Source organism: Peromyscus californicus, unplaced genomic scaffold (genome assembly GCF_007827085.1).
Source record: "Peromyscus californicus insignis strain IS unplaced genomic scaffold, ASM782708v3 Scaffold_10__1_contigs__length_136768540, whole genome shotgun sequence".
NCBI classification, from domain to species: Eukaryota; Metazoa; Chordata; class Mammalia; order Rodentia; family Cricetidae; genus Peromyscus; species Peromyscus californicus.
Window position 1 is genome coordinate 36,701,043 of NW_026294391.1, and position 12,938 is coordinate 36,713,980.

Sequence of the window (12,938 nt, forward strand, 5' to 3'; positions counted from 1 at the left end):
GAATACTTATGAATATTTTTCATAACTGACACAGGAAAGTAACAGTATTCTCAGTCACAAACACAGCTAATTTTGGTCTTCGGAACAAATTCAAAACAGACAATCTAAAAATACACAAGGACAAACTTCCAGGTGTTTATTGCTAAATCAAGGTCAGACTTGAATCAACACTGGTAGAAATATCCCCCTGCAGTAATTCTCTTTCTGCTTGTACCCCTATCACTCAAGTTTCAGCCAACTAACTCTTATTATTAATTCCTGGATTTCATTGCCAATTTCTGTCTGGGAAAGAGCTATGTGCATGACCAAACATTACTCACTGGTAGATCAATGGGACCTTCCTAGCCTAAGAGAAACCATGTGATTCCTTATGTGTATCAGTTTCACTCTGTCTCTGATTGTTTACTCAAGAAATGCTTTGTGACCTTGAAAATGTAAGTCATATTTTTGAAGTTTGGCTGTGAATGGGGTTATGTAGAGCTATGTAAAGAGCTAGCTTCGAGCGTGTGTGGGGAGGTATGTGCTGACAGAGATGTAGGTGAGTGTACATAGAGAGAAATGTGTGTGAGAGTTAGAGCAAAGCATGTGAGGAGAATTTAGTATGTAAAATAGAGATATATGTATGTAGTGAAGAGATATGGATAAAAAGAGATACGTGGAGAGAAGAGGTATGGCTGGTAAAGGAGGTATGTGTAAAAGAGCTGTGTAGAGTGTAGAGCATTAAGGGTGTGTCTTCGAATGTGTGTGTGTGCTGAGTGAGGGGTGAAGCTTAAGTTATGAAGAAGAATAAAAAAGAATGACCCTCAGATTATGAGTGAATTATTATTATAGATAAGAAATCTTTCTGTCCTTGCTCTTGAAAAGTCCTTCTCTGAATAATCCTGGGAAGCAGTCCTGGGAGCTGGTCTCCCAGGCTGTTGAAAAATAGAAGAGATGAAAGAGAGGATCTCAGGCATTGAAGACACAATAGAGGAAATCAATTCATTAGTCAAAGAAAATGTTAAATCTAAAAAATTCCTAACATAAAACATCCAGGAAATTAGGGACACTATGAAAAGACCAAACCTAAGAATAATAGCAATAGAAGGAGAAGAATCTCTGCTTAAAAGCTTAGAAAATATATTTAACAAAATCATAGAAGAAAATTTCCCTCACCTAAAGAAGGACATGCCTACAAAGGTACCTGATGCTTACAGAACACTAAATAGATTGGTTTGGAAAAGAAAGCCCCTGAATCACATAATAATCAAAACACTAAATATACAGAACAAAGAAATAATGTAAAAAACTGTAGGGGAAAGTGGTCAAGTAACACATAAAAGCAGTCCTATAAGAATTACACCTGAATTCTTTCCAGGCAGTGGTGGCTTATGGCCGGGCAGTGGTGGTGCTCAGGAGGCAGAGGCAGGTGGATCTCTGTGAGTTCAATGCCAGCCTAGTCTACAGAGTGAAATTCAGGCACCAAAACTACACTGAGAAACCCTGTCTTGAAAACCAAAATAAGAGAATTACACATGACTTCTCAGACTCTAAAAGCCAGAAGGGCCTGTACAGAAGTCTTGCAGGTTCTAAGAGACCATGGATGGTAGCCTAGACTACTATACCCAGAAAAACTTTCAATTGACATAGATGGAGTAAACAAGATATTTCATGACAAATCAAATTTAAAACAATATCTATTCACAAATCTAGCCCTACAGAAGGTACTAGAAGGAAAACTTCAACCAAATGAAGTAAACTACACTCATGAAAACAAAGGCAATAGATAATCTCAGAAAAATACAAAGAAGGGAAATGCGTGTGCACGTGCATGCGCGCGCGCACACACACACACACACACACACACACAAGCATACACACTACCACCATCACCAACATCAAAGTAACAGAATTAACAACCAGTGGTCATTAATACTTCTCAGTATCAATGGACTCAATTTGCCAATAAAAAGACATAGGCTAACAGAATGGATGTGAAAAAAGATCCATCCTACTGCTACATACAACAAACATATCTTGGTATCAAAAATAAACATTACCTCAGAGTAAAGGATTGAAAAAGATTTTCCAATCAGATGGCCCTAAGAAGCATGTTGGTATAGCCATCCTAATTAACAAAATAAAGCCAACATTAATTAGAAAAAATGGAGAAGGACATTTCATACTCATGAAAGAAAAAATGCACCCAAGATGTATCAATTCTGAGCATCCATGCCCCAAATGCAAGGGTACCCACATTTGTAAAAGAAACATTAAAGCTTAAATCACCCATTGAACCCCACGCATTAATAGTGGGAGACTTCAACACTCCACTCTCAATAATGGATATGTCAACAAGTGAACAATTAGATAGGTAAACAGAGAAACAATGGAACTAACAGATGTTGTGACTCAAGTGAACCTAAAAGATATCTACGGAACACTTCACCCAAAACACAAAAGAATATATCTTCTTCTCAACACCTCATGGAACCTTCACCAAAATTGACCATATACTTGGTCACAAAGCAAGTCTTAACAGATCAAGATAATTGAAATAACCTGTATCCTATCAGGTCACCATGGATTAAAGTTAGATTTCAACAATAGAAACAACAGAAAGCCTGCAAACTCTTGGAAAATGAACAACTCTCTAGCGGACCAAGAAAACAGTAATGAAATTAAAGACTTCCTAGATTTTTTTTTTACTCAGTCATGATTTTTACTTATTTTTCCTATATACCAAGTGATAAAATCTAGCATTTTAAGTAAGCTAATCTCAATGATACTCTATATTCCAGTAGAGCATAAAATGTCACCATTCTTTTTTCATTTCCACTAATTTTAAATTTCCTTTCCATTCAGGCCTCTTTTTTTCACTTCCACAAATGTTTTATTTAAATATATCATAGAAAAGAGCCCTGTTGAGTCTCTGAAATATCACAAGTCTTGCCTCCATCATTTGCACTTTTCTCAAAATTCTTATCTTCCATCCCACTGAGCACTTGGAGTCTTCTATTTTTTTGTTTTCTTTTCTTTTCTTTTCTTTTCTTTTCTATTTTATTTTTTAATTTTTCTTTATTAAGAATTTTTCTACTCACTCCACATACCACCCATAGATTCCACCTCTTCCCTCCTCCCACCCTCCAGTCCTCCCTCCCAGGCTACTCCACATCCCCACAACCCCCAAATCAAGGTCTCCCATAGGGAATCAGCAGAGCCTGGCACACTGAGCCTAGGCAGGTCCAAGCCCCTTCCCACTGCACCAAGGATGCACAAGGCTTCACACCACGGGCACCCCATTCCCAGAAGCCTGCCCTTGCACCGATACCCCTGCCTGGGTGTCCCACAAACAGTTTGAGCCAAACAACCATCTTTCGTATCCAGAGGTCCTAGTCCAGTCCCATGGGGGCTCACAGCCACTAGTCTACAGTTCATGGGCTTCCACTAGTGTGGACTGTCATCTCTGCACGTCTTCCCATCATGATCTCGAAATGCCCTGCCTGCAGAATCCCTCCTCTGTCATCGATTAGATTCCTGAGCTCAGTCTGGTGCTTGGGCATGGATCTCTGCATCTGCCTCCATCAGACATTGGACAAAGGCTCTATGATGACAGTTAGGTTATTTATTTGACCAGTCACCAGAGTAGACTAGTCCAGGCACCCTCTGGACCACTGAGAGCAGAACAAGGTGGGGTCATCCTTATGGATTCCTGAGATGCTCCCCAGCACCCTTCTTATTCCCACGATGTCCTCATATATCATGGTATCGTCCTCCCTGCCCTCCCACTCTGTTCCTGTTCCAGCTCAACCCTCCCATTTCCCTATGTTCTCATCCCCCACTCCTCCCCCTCTGCCACCCCCCCACACCCAGTCTACTCATGTAGCTCTCATCCACTTCTCCTTCGAAGAGTCATCCATATTTCCCTCCTAGGGTCATTTCCTGTTAGCTAGCCTCTCTGGAGCTGTGGGGTGCAGTCTGGTCATCCCTTCCCTCACATCTAGTATCCACTTATGAGTGAGTACATACTATGTTTGTCCTTCTGAGTCTGGGTTACCTCACTCAAGATGATATTTTCTAGCTCCATTCATTTGCTTGCAAAATTCATGATATCATTGTGGTTTTTTTTTTTTTACTGCAAAATAGTACTCCATTGTGTGCCACATTTCTTAATCCATTCTTCAGTTGAGGGGCATCTAGGTTGTTTTCAGGTTCTTGCTATTATGAATAATGCTGCTATGAACATAGTTGAGCATGTGTCCTTGTGGTAAGATTGAGCATTCCTTGCTCAATCTAATATGCCCAAGAGCGGTATAGCTGGGTCTTGAGGATGACTTATTCTCAATTTTCTGAGAAACCACCATACTGATTTCCAGAGTGGCTATACAAGTTTGCATTCCGACCAAAAGTGTAGGAGTTTTCCCCTTGTTCCACATCCTCTCCAACATAAAATGTCTTCAGTGTTTTTGATCTTAGCCATTCTGATAGGTGTAAGATGGTATCTCAGAGTTGTTTTGATTTGCATTTCCCTCATGACTAAGGATCTTGAGCAATTCCTTAAATGTCTTTCAGCCATTTGAGATTCTTCTGTTGGGAATTCTCTGTTAAGCTCTGTAACCCATTTTTTAATTGGATTGTTTAGTATTTGGAAGTCTAGCTTTTTGTGTTCTTTATATATTTTGGAGATCAGCCCTCTGTCAGATGTGGGGTTGGTGAAGATCTTTTCCCATTCTGTAGGCTGTCGTTTTGTCTTATTGACCGTGTCCTTTGCACTACAAAAGCTTCTCAGTTTCAGGAGGTCCCATTTATTAATTGTCGCTCTCATTGTCTGTGCTACTGCTGTTATATTTAGGAAGTGGTCTCCTGTGCCAATTTGTCCCAGACTACTTCCTACTTTCTCCTCTATCGAGTTCAGTGTACTGGATTTATGTTGAGATCTTTGATCCACTTGGAGTTGAGTTTGGTGCATGGTGACAGATATGGATCTATTTGCAATCTTCTGCATGCTGACATCCAGTTATGCCAGCACCATTTGTTGAAGATGCTTTCTTTTTTCCATGGTGCAGTTTTGGCTTCTTTCTCAAAAGTCTGGTGTTCATACATGTGCGGATTAATGTCAGGGTCTTCACTTCAGTTCCACTGGTCCACATGTCGGTTTTTATGCCAGTACCAAGCTGTTTTTATTACTATAGCTTCATCGTAGAGCTTGAGGTCAGGGATCATAATGTCTCCAGAGGTTGCTTTATTATACAGGATTCTGTTATCTAACCTAGGTTGTTTTTTTTTTTTTTTTTGGTTTTTCGAGACAGGGTTTCTCTGTGTAGCTTTGCGCCTGTCCTGGAACTCACTTGGTAGCCCAGGCTGGCCTCAAACTCACAGAGATCCGCCTGGCTCTGCCTCCCGAGTGCTGGGATTAACCTAGGTTTTTTTGTTTTTCCATATAATGTTAAGTGTTGTTCTTTCCAAGTCTGTGAAGAATTGTGTTGGGATTTGATGGGGATTGCATTGAATCTGTAGATTGCTTTTGGTAAGATTGCCATTTTTACTATGTTGATTCTACCTATCCATGAGCATGGGAGGTCTTTCCATTTTCTGATATCTACTTCAAGTTCTCTCTTCAGAGACTTAAAGTTCTTATTATACAGGTCTTTCACTTGCTTAGTTAGAGTTACCTCAAGGTATTTTATATTATTTGTGGCTATTGTAAAGGGTGATGTTTCTATGATTTCTTTCTCAGCACATTTATCATTTGTATATAGGAAGACTACTGATTTTTTTGAGTTAGTCTTGTGTCCTGCCACCTTACCAAAGGAGTTTATCAGCTGCAGGAATTCCCTGGTAGAATTTTCAGGGTCGCTTATGTATACTATCATTTCGTCTGCAAATAGTGAAAATTTGACTTCTTCCTTTCCTATTTGTATCCCCTTGATCTTCTTTTGTTGTCTTACTGCTCTAGCTAGAACTTCAAGTACTATATTGAATAAGTATGGGGAAAGTGGACAGCCTTGCTGTGTTCCTGATTTTAGTGGAATTGTTTTGAGTTTCTTTCCATTTAATTTGATGTTGGCTGTCAGCTTGCTGTAAATTGCCTTTATTATGTTTAGGTATGTTCCTTGTATTCTTGATCTCTCTAGAACCTTTATCATGAAGGGGTGTTGGATTTTGTCAAAGGTTTTTTCAACATCCAATGAGATGATCATTAGGTTTTTTCCTTTCAGTTTGTTTATATGGTGTAGTACATTGACAGATTTTTGTATGTTGAACCATCCTCGCGTCCTTGGAATGAAGTCTACTTGTTCATGGTGGATAATTTTTTTGATGTGTTCCTAGATTTGGTTAGCCAGTATTTTATTGAGTATTTTTGCATCAATGTTCGTGAGGGAGATTGGTCTGTAATTCTCTTTCTTTGTTGTATCCTTGTTTGGTTTAGGAATCAGGGTAATTGTAGCCTCATAAAAAGAATTTGGTAATGTTCCTTCTGTTTCTATTGTGTGGAACAATTTGAAGAGTATTGGTATTAGCTCTTCTTTGAAAATCTGGTAGAATTCTGTGCTGAAACTATCTGGTCCTGGGCCTTTTTGGTTAGGAGACTTTTAATGACTGTTTCTATTTCCTTAGGTGTTGTTGGTCTATTTAAATAGTTTATCTGGTATTGATTTAACTTTGGTATGGGGTACCTATCCAGAAAATCATCCATTTCTTTCAGATTTTCCAATTCTGTGGAGTACAGGTTTTTGAAGTATGACCTGATGATTCTCTGGATTTCCTCATTGTCTGTTATGTCTATCCTTTTCATTTCTGATTTTATTAATTTGGATGCTCTCTCTCTGCTTTTTGGTTAATTTGGATAAGGGCTTGTCTATCTTGTTGCCTTTTTCAAAGAACCAATTGATTGTTTCATTAATTTTTTGTTTGTTCTGTTTGTTTCTATTTTATTGATTTCAGCTCTCAATTTGATTATTTCCTGGCATCTGTTTCTCCTGGGTGAGTTTGCTTCTTCTTGTTCTAGAGCTTTCTTTCAGTTTTGCTGTCAAGTCACTAGTGTGAGATTTCTCCAACTTCTTTATGTGAGCATTTAGAGCTATGAATTTTCTTCTTGGCACTGCTTTCATGGTGTCCAATAAGTTTGGGTATGTTGTACATTCAATTTCATTGAATTCTAGGAATTCTTTAATTTCTTTCTTTATTTCTTCCTTGACCCATTGGTGATTCAATTGGGCATTAATCGGTTTCCATGAGATTGCAGGCTTTCTGTAATTCTTGTTGTCACTGAAATCTAACTTTAAGCCATGGTGGTCCAATAAGATACAGGAGGTTATTTCAATTTTTGTATCTGTTGAGATTTGCTTTGTGACCAAGCATGTGATCAAATTTGGAGAAGGTTCCATGGGGTGCTGAAAAGAAGGTAAATTCTTTTGTGTTAGGGTGGAATATTTTGTAGATATCTATTAAGTCTATTTGAGTCATAATGTCTGTTAGTTCCCTTATTTCTCTGTTAAGTTTCTGTCTGGCAGACCTGTCCTTTGGTGAGAGTGGGGTGTTGAAGTCTTCCACTGCTAGTGTATGGGGTTTGATGTGAGATTTTTAGCTTTAGTAATGCTTCTTTTACAAATGTAGGTGTCCTTGTATTTGGGGCACAAATATTCAGAATTGAGACTTCATCTTGTCGGATTTTCCTTTTGATAAATATATAATGTCCTTCTCAATCTCTTTCGATTGATTTTAGTTTGAAGTCTATTTTATTAGATATTAGGATAGTTACACCAGCTTGCTTCTTAAATCCATTTGATTAGAAAGTCTTTTCCCAGCCTTTTATTCTGAGATAATGTTTGTCTTTGAAGTTGAGATGTGTTTCTTGTATGCAGCGGAAGGATGGATCTTGTTTTCTTATCCATTCTGTTAGCCTGTGTCTTTTTATAGGTGCATTGAGACCATTGATATTAATGTATATTAATGACCAGTGATTTTTAATTCCTGTTATTTTTTTGGTGGGTAGCATTGTATGTTTCCCTTCTTTGGTATTTGTTGGTGTGGGACTATCTATTGCCTGTGTTTTCATGGGTGTATGTAACTTCCTTAGGTTGGATTTTTCCTTCTAGTGCTTTCTGTAGGACTGGATTTGTGGAGAGATATTGTTTAAATCTGGTTTTATCATGGAGTATTTATTTACTCCGTCTATGTTGATTGAGAGTTTTGCTGGGTGTAATAGTCTGGGTTGATATCCATGGTCTCTTAGTGTGTGCATAACGTCTGTCCAGGACCTTCTGGCTTTTAGAGTCTCTATTGAGAAGTCAGATTCCTATGGATCTGCCTTTATATGTTACTTGGCCTTTTTCCTTTGCAGCTCTTACTATTTCTTCTTTATTCTGTATGTTTAGTGGTTTGATTATTATGTGGTGAGGGGACTTTTATTTTGGATCCAGTCTATTTGGTGTTCTGTAACTTTCTTGTCTCTTTATAGCATTTCCCTCTTTTAGGTTAGGAAAGTTGTCTTCTATGATTTTGTTGAATGTATTTTCTGTGCCTTTGAGTTGGTATTCTTCTTTTTCTTCTACCCCCAATATTCTTAGGTTTGTTCTTTTCATGGTGTCCCTAATTTTCTGGATATTTTGTCATGACTTTGTTGGCTTTAGTGTTTTCTTTGACTGATGAATCTATTTCCTCTATTTCTTCAGTGCCAGAGATCTGCTCTTCCATCTCTTGCATTCTGTTGGTTATACTTGCATCTGTAGTTCCTGTTCGTTTACTCAGATTTTCCACTGCCAGCATTCCCTCAGTTTGTGTCTTCTTTATTGTCTTGATTTCAGTTTTCAAATCTTGAACTTTTTCCCTCACTTGTTTAATTGCTTTCTCTTGGCTTTTTTTTTTAAAGGGATTTACTGATTTCTTCCTATTTTTTGTTTGAATTTTCCTTCATTTCTTTAAGAGAATTTTTCATTTCCTCTTTTAAGATCTCTAATACCTTCTTAAAGTCATTTTTAAGGTCGATTTCTTTTGTTTCTTCTGTGTTGGGGTGTTCAGGTCTTGCTGATGTAGGTTCTGATGGAGCCATATTGGTTTTTATGTTGTTGACTGTATTTTTGCACTGGCATCTACCCATCTCTTTCTCCACTTGGTGCAAGCAGTGTCTGTGTCTGAGGGAGGCTCTCTTGGTCTGATCAATACTCTTGTTCCAGTGGGAGCTCTTGGTCTAGTTGGTGCTGATGGACTCTTTGTCTCAGGGAGTAGCTACAGTCTTCTCAAGTGGTAGATGGTGGTAGTCTGACCTGTCTGCAGGAAGTCTGCCTGCCAACTGGCCTGAAACTGGGACTGCAATGGTTGGTGGTAAGGGGCACAGGATTGTGCCCCCGGGCCCAAAGCCTAGGAGCTGGAGTGTCCGGGTATGAGGATAAAGACTCACCTCTTAGTCCAATTTGGCTCAAGTGGGCTCTTTCTCAGGGAACAGTTGTAGTTTCCGAGGATGGGTGGGATTTGGGGGAGGTGGGGCTTGGGTTACAGGGTCTGATGGGGGATGGTGGTGGTCTGACCTGTCTGTAGGAGGTCTGCCTGCCAACTGGCCTGTAGCTGAGACTGCAATGGGTGGTGGTGTAGGGGCACAGGGTTGTGCCCCTGGGCCCAAAGCCTAGGGCCTGGGGTGTTTGAGTATGAAGATAAAGACTCACCTCTTAGTCCAATCAGGTGCTGGAGGCTCCATCTCAGGGAACAGTTGCAATCTTGGAGGCGACTTCCTTGAATTTAATGAAAATGAATGTACAATGTATCCAAACTTATGAGACACAATGGAATTGGTGCTAAGAGCATGAAGAAATTAGATCTCATACCAATGACTTAACAGCACACCTGAAAGCTCTAGAAGAAAAAGAAGCAAATACACCTAGAGGAGTAGACTGCAAGAAATAATCAAACTCAGGTCTGAAACCAACAAAATATAAACAAAGAGAACAATATAAAGAATCAATGAAATTAAGAGTTGGTTCTTTGAGAAAATCAACAAGATACATAAACCCTTATCCAAACTAACTAAAAGACACAGAGAGAATATCCAATTTAACAAAATTAGAAACAATATGGGTGACATAACAACAGACACCAAGGAAATTCAAAAACTAATTGGTCATACTTAAAAAATCTGTACTCTACAAAATTGGAAAATCTAAAAGAAATGAACAAAGTTCTAGATAGACACCACTTACCAAAATTAAATCAACATCAGACAAGCAATTTAAATATACTTATAAGCCCTAAGTGAATAGAAGTGGCCATTAAAAGTCTCCCAACCATAGAAAGGCCAGGACCAGATGCTTATAGTGCAGAGTTCTACTAGACATTCAATGAAGAGCTAATACCAATACTCCTCAAATTATTGTACAAAATGGAAACAGAAGGAAAATGGCCAAAATCATTTTATGAGGCCCCCATCCCACTGATAACCAAACCACACAAAGATTCAACAAAGTAAGAGAATTATAGACCAGTTTCTCTTACGAATCTCATGCAAAAATATTCAATAAAATACTCACAACAGGAATCCAAGCACACATCAAAAAGATCATCTATCATAATCAAGTAGGCTTCATCCAAGAGATGCAGGGATGGTTCAACATACAAAACTCTGTCAGTGTAATCCACCATATAAACAAACTGAGAGGGAAAAATGATCATCTCACTAGATGCTGAAAAAACCTTTGACAAAATCCAACACCCCTTCATGATAAAGGTCTTGGAGCGATCAGGAATACAGGGAACCTACCTAAACATAATAAAGGCAATTTACAGCAAGCCAACAGCCAACATCAAATTAAATGGAGAGAAACTCAAAGCAATTCCACTAAAATCAGGAATGAGGCAAGGCTGTCCGCTCTCCCCATACTTATTCAATATAGTACTTGAAGTTCTAGCTACAGCAATAGGACAACTTAAGGAGATGAAAGGAACACAAATTTGAAAGGAAGAAATCAAAGTATTGCTATTTGAAGATGATATGATAGTGAAAATAAGTGACCCCAAAAATTCTACCAGCAAACACTTACAGCTCATAAACACCTTTAGCAAAATGGATGGATACAAAATTAACTCAAAAAATCAGTAGCCTTTCCATATACAAAAGATAAATGGGCTGAGAAAGAAATCAGGGAAACAACACTCTTCGCAATAGCCACAAATAATATAAAATATCTTGGAGTAAATCTCAGCAAGCAAGTGAATGACCTATATGACAAGAATTTCAAGTCTTTGAAGAAAGAAACTGGAGAAGACATTAGAAGATGGAAAGATCACCCATGTTCATGGATTGGTGCACTAATATAGTAAAAATGGACTTTTTAGCAATAGCCATCAATATATTCAACACAATCCCCACGAAAATCCCAACATAATTCTTTATAGACTTTCTAAGAACAATACTCAACTTTATATGGAAAAACAAAAAACCCAGGAGAGCTAAAACAATCCTGTATAATAAAAGAAGTTCCAGATTTATTACTATCCCTGATTTCAAGCTCTACAATATAGCTATAGTAATAAAAATCACATGGTATTGGCATAAAAACAGACTAGTTGATCAATGCAATTGAATAACAAATCCAGATGTAAATTGATGCACCTATGGACAACTGATTTTTCGACAAAAAGCCAAAATTTTACAATGGAAAAAAGAAAGCATCTTCAATAAATGGTGCTGGTCTAACTGCATGTTGGCATGTAGAAGAATGCAAATAGATCCATGTCTATCACACTGTACAAAACTCGGCTCCAAGTGGATCAAAGACCTCAACATAAAACCAGATACACTGAAGCTGATGGAAAAGAAACTGGGGGATAGCCTTGTACATGTTGGCACAGGAGACAGCTTCCTGAACAGAACACCAGTTTGGTAGGCAGGAAGATAAACAATTGACAAATGAGACCACATGAAAAAGACAACCTTCTATAAGGCAAAAGACACTGTCAAAAGGACAAAACAGTAACCAAAAGAATGGAAAAAGATCTTCACCAACCCCACATCTGACTGAGGGCTGGTATCCCAAATATGTGAAGAACTCAAGAAACTATCAAAAAAACAAATAATCCAATTAAAAAATGTGTTACACACTTAAACAGAGAAGTCTCAACAGAAGAATCTCAAATGGCTGAGAAACAAAGAAATATTCATCATCCTTAGCCATCAGGCAAATACAACTTAAAATGAATCTGAGATTCCTTCTTATATGTGTCAGAATTGCTAAGATCAAAAACAGAAATGACAGCTTTTGTTGGAGATGATGTGGAGAAAGGGGAACACTCCTCCACTGGTGGTGGGAATGCAAACATGTACAGTCACTATGGAAATCAATATGGCAGTTTTTCAGAAAATTGGGAATTGATTTACCTCAATACCCAGCTATAAAATTCCTGAGCATATGCACAAAGGGTTCTCTACCATACCACAGGACAATTGCTCAGCTATGTTCATATCAGCTTTATATGTAATAGACAGAAACTCTAAGCAACCTAAGTGCCCCTCAACCAAACAATGGATAAAGAAAATGTGGTACATTTACACAATGGTGTATTACTGAGCTGTTAAAAACAATAACATCATGAAATTTGCTGGTCAATGGATGGAACTAGAACAAGTCATCCCGACTGAGGTAATCCAGACCCAAAACGATGAACATGGTATGTATTCACTCATATATGGATTTATTATCTAAAAAGGATAATCATGCTACAATCCATAGACCTAGAAAAGCTAAGTAATAAGGGGACACATGAATCTTATTATGAAGGGGAAATAGAATAGATATTACCTTTGGATGTGGGGACATAAATAAGAGGGACCAGGTGGGAGGATAATGAAGGGAGAGAGTACTGGCGGAGACAACTGGAATCTGGAGACATATTTGGGATAAGTTAGAAATCTAGTGCAATGTAAAATTCCAGCAATCTATGAGGGTGATCCTAGCTAAGACTTCCAGCCA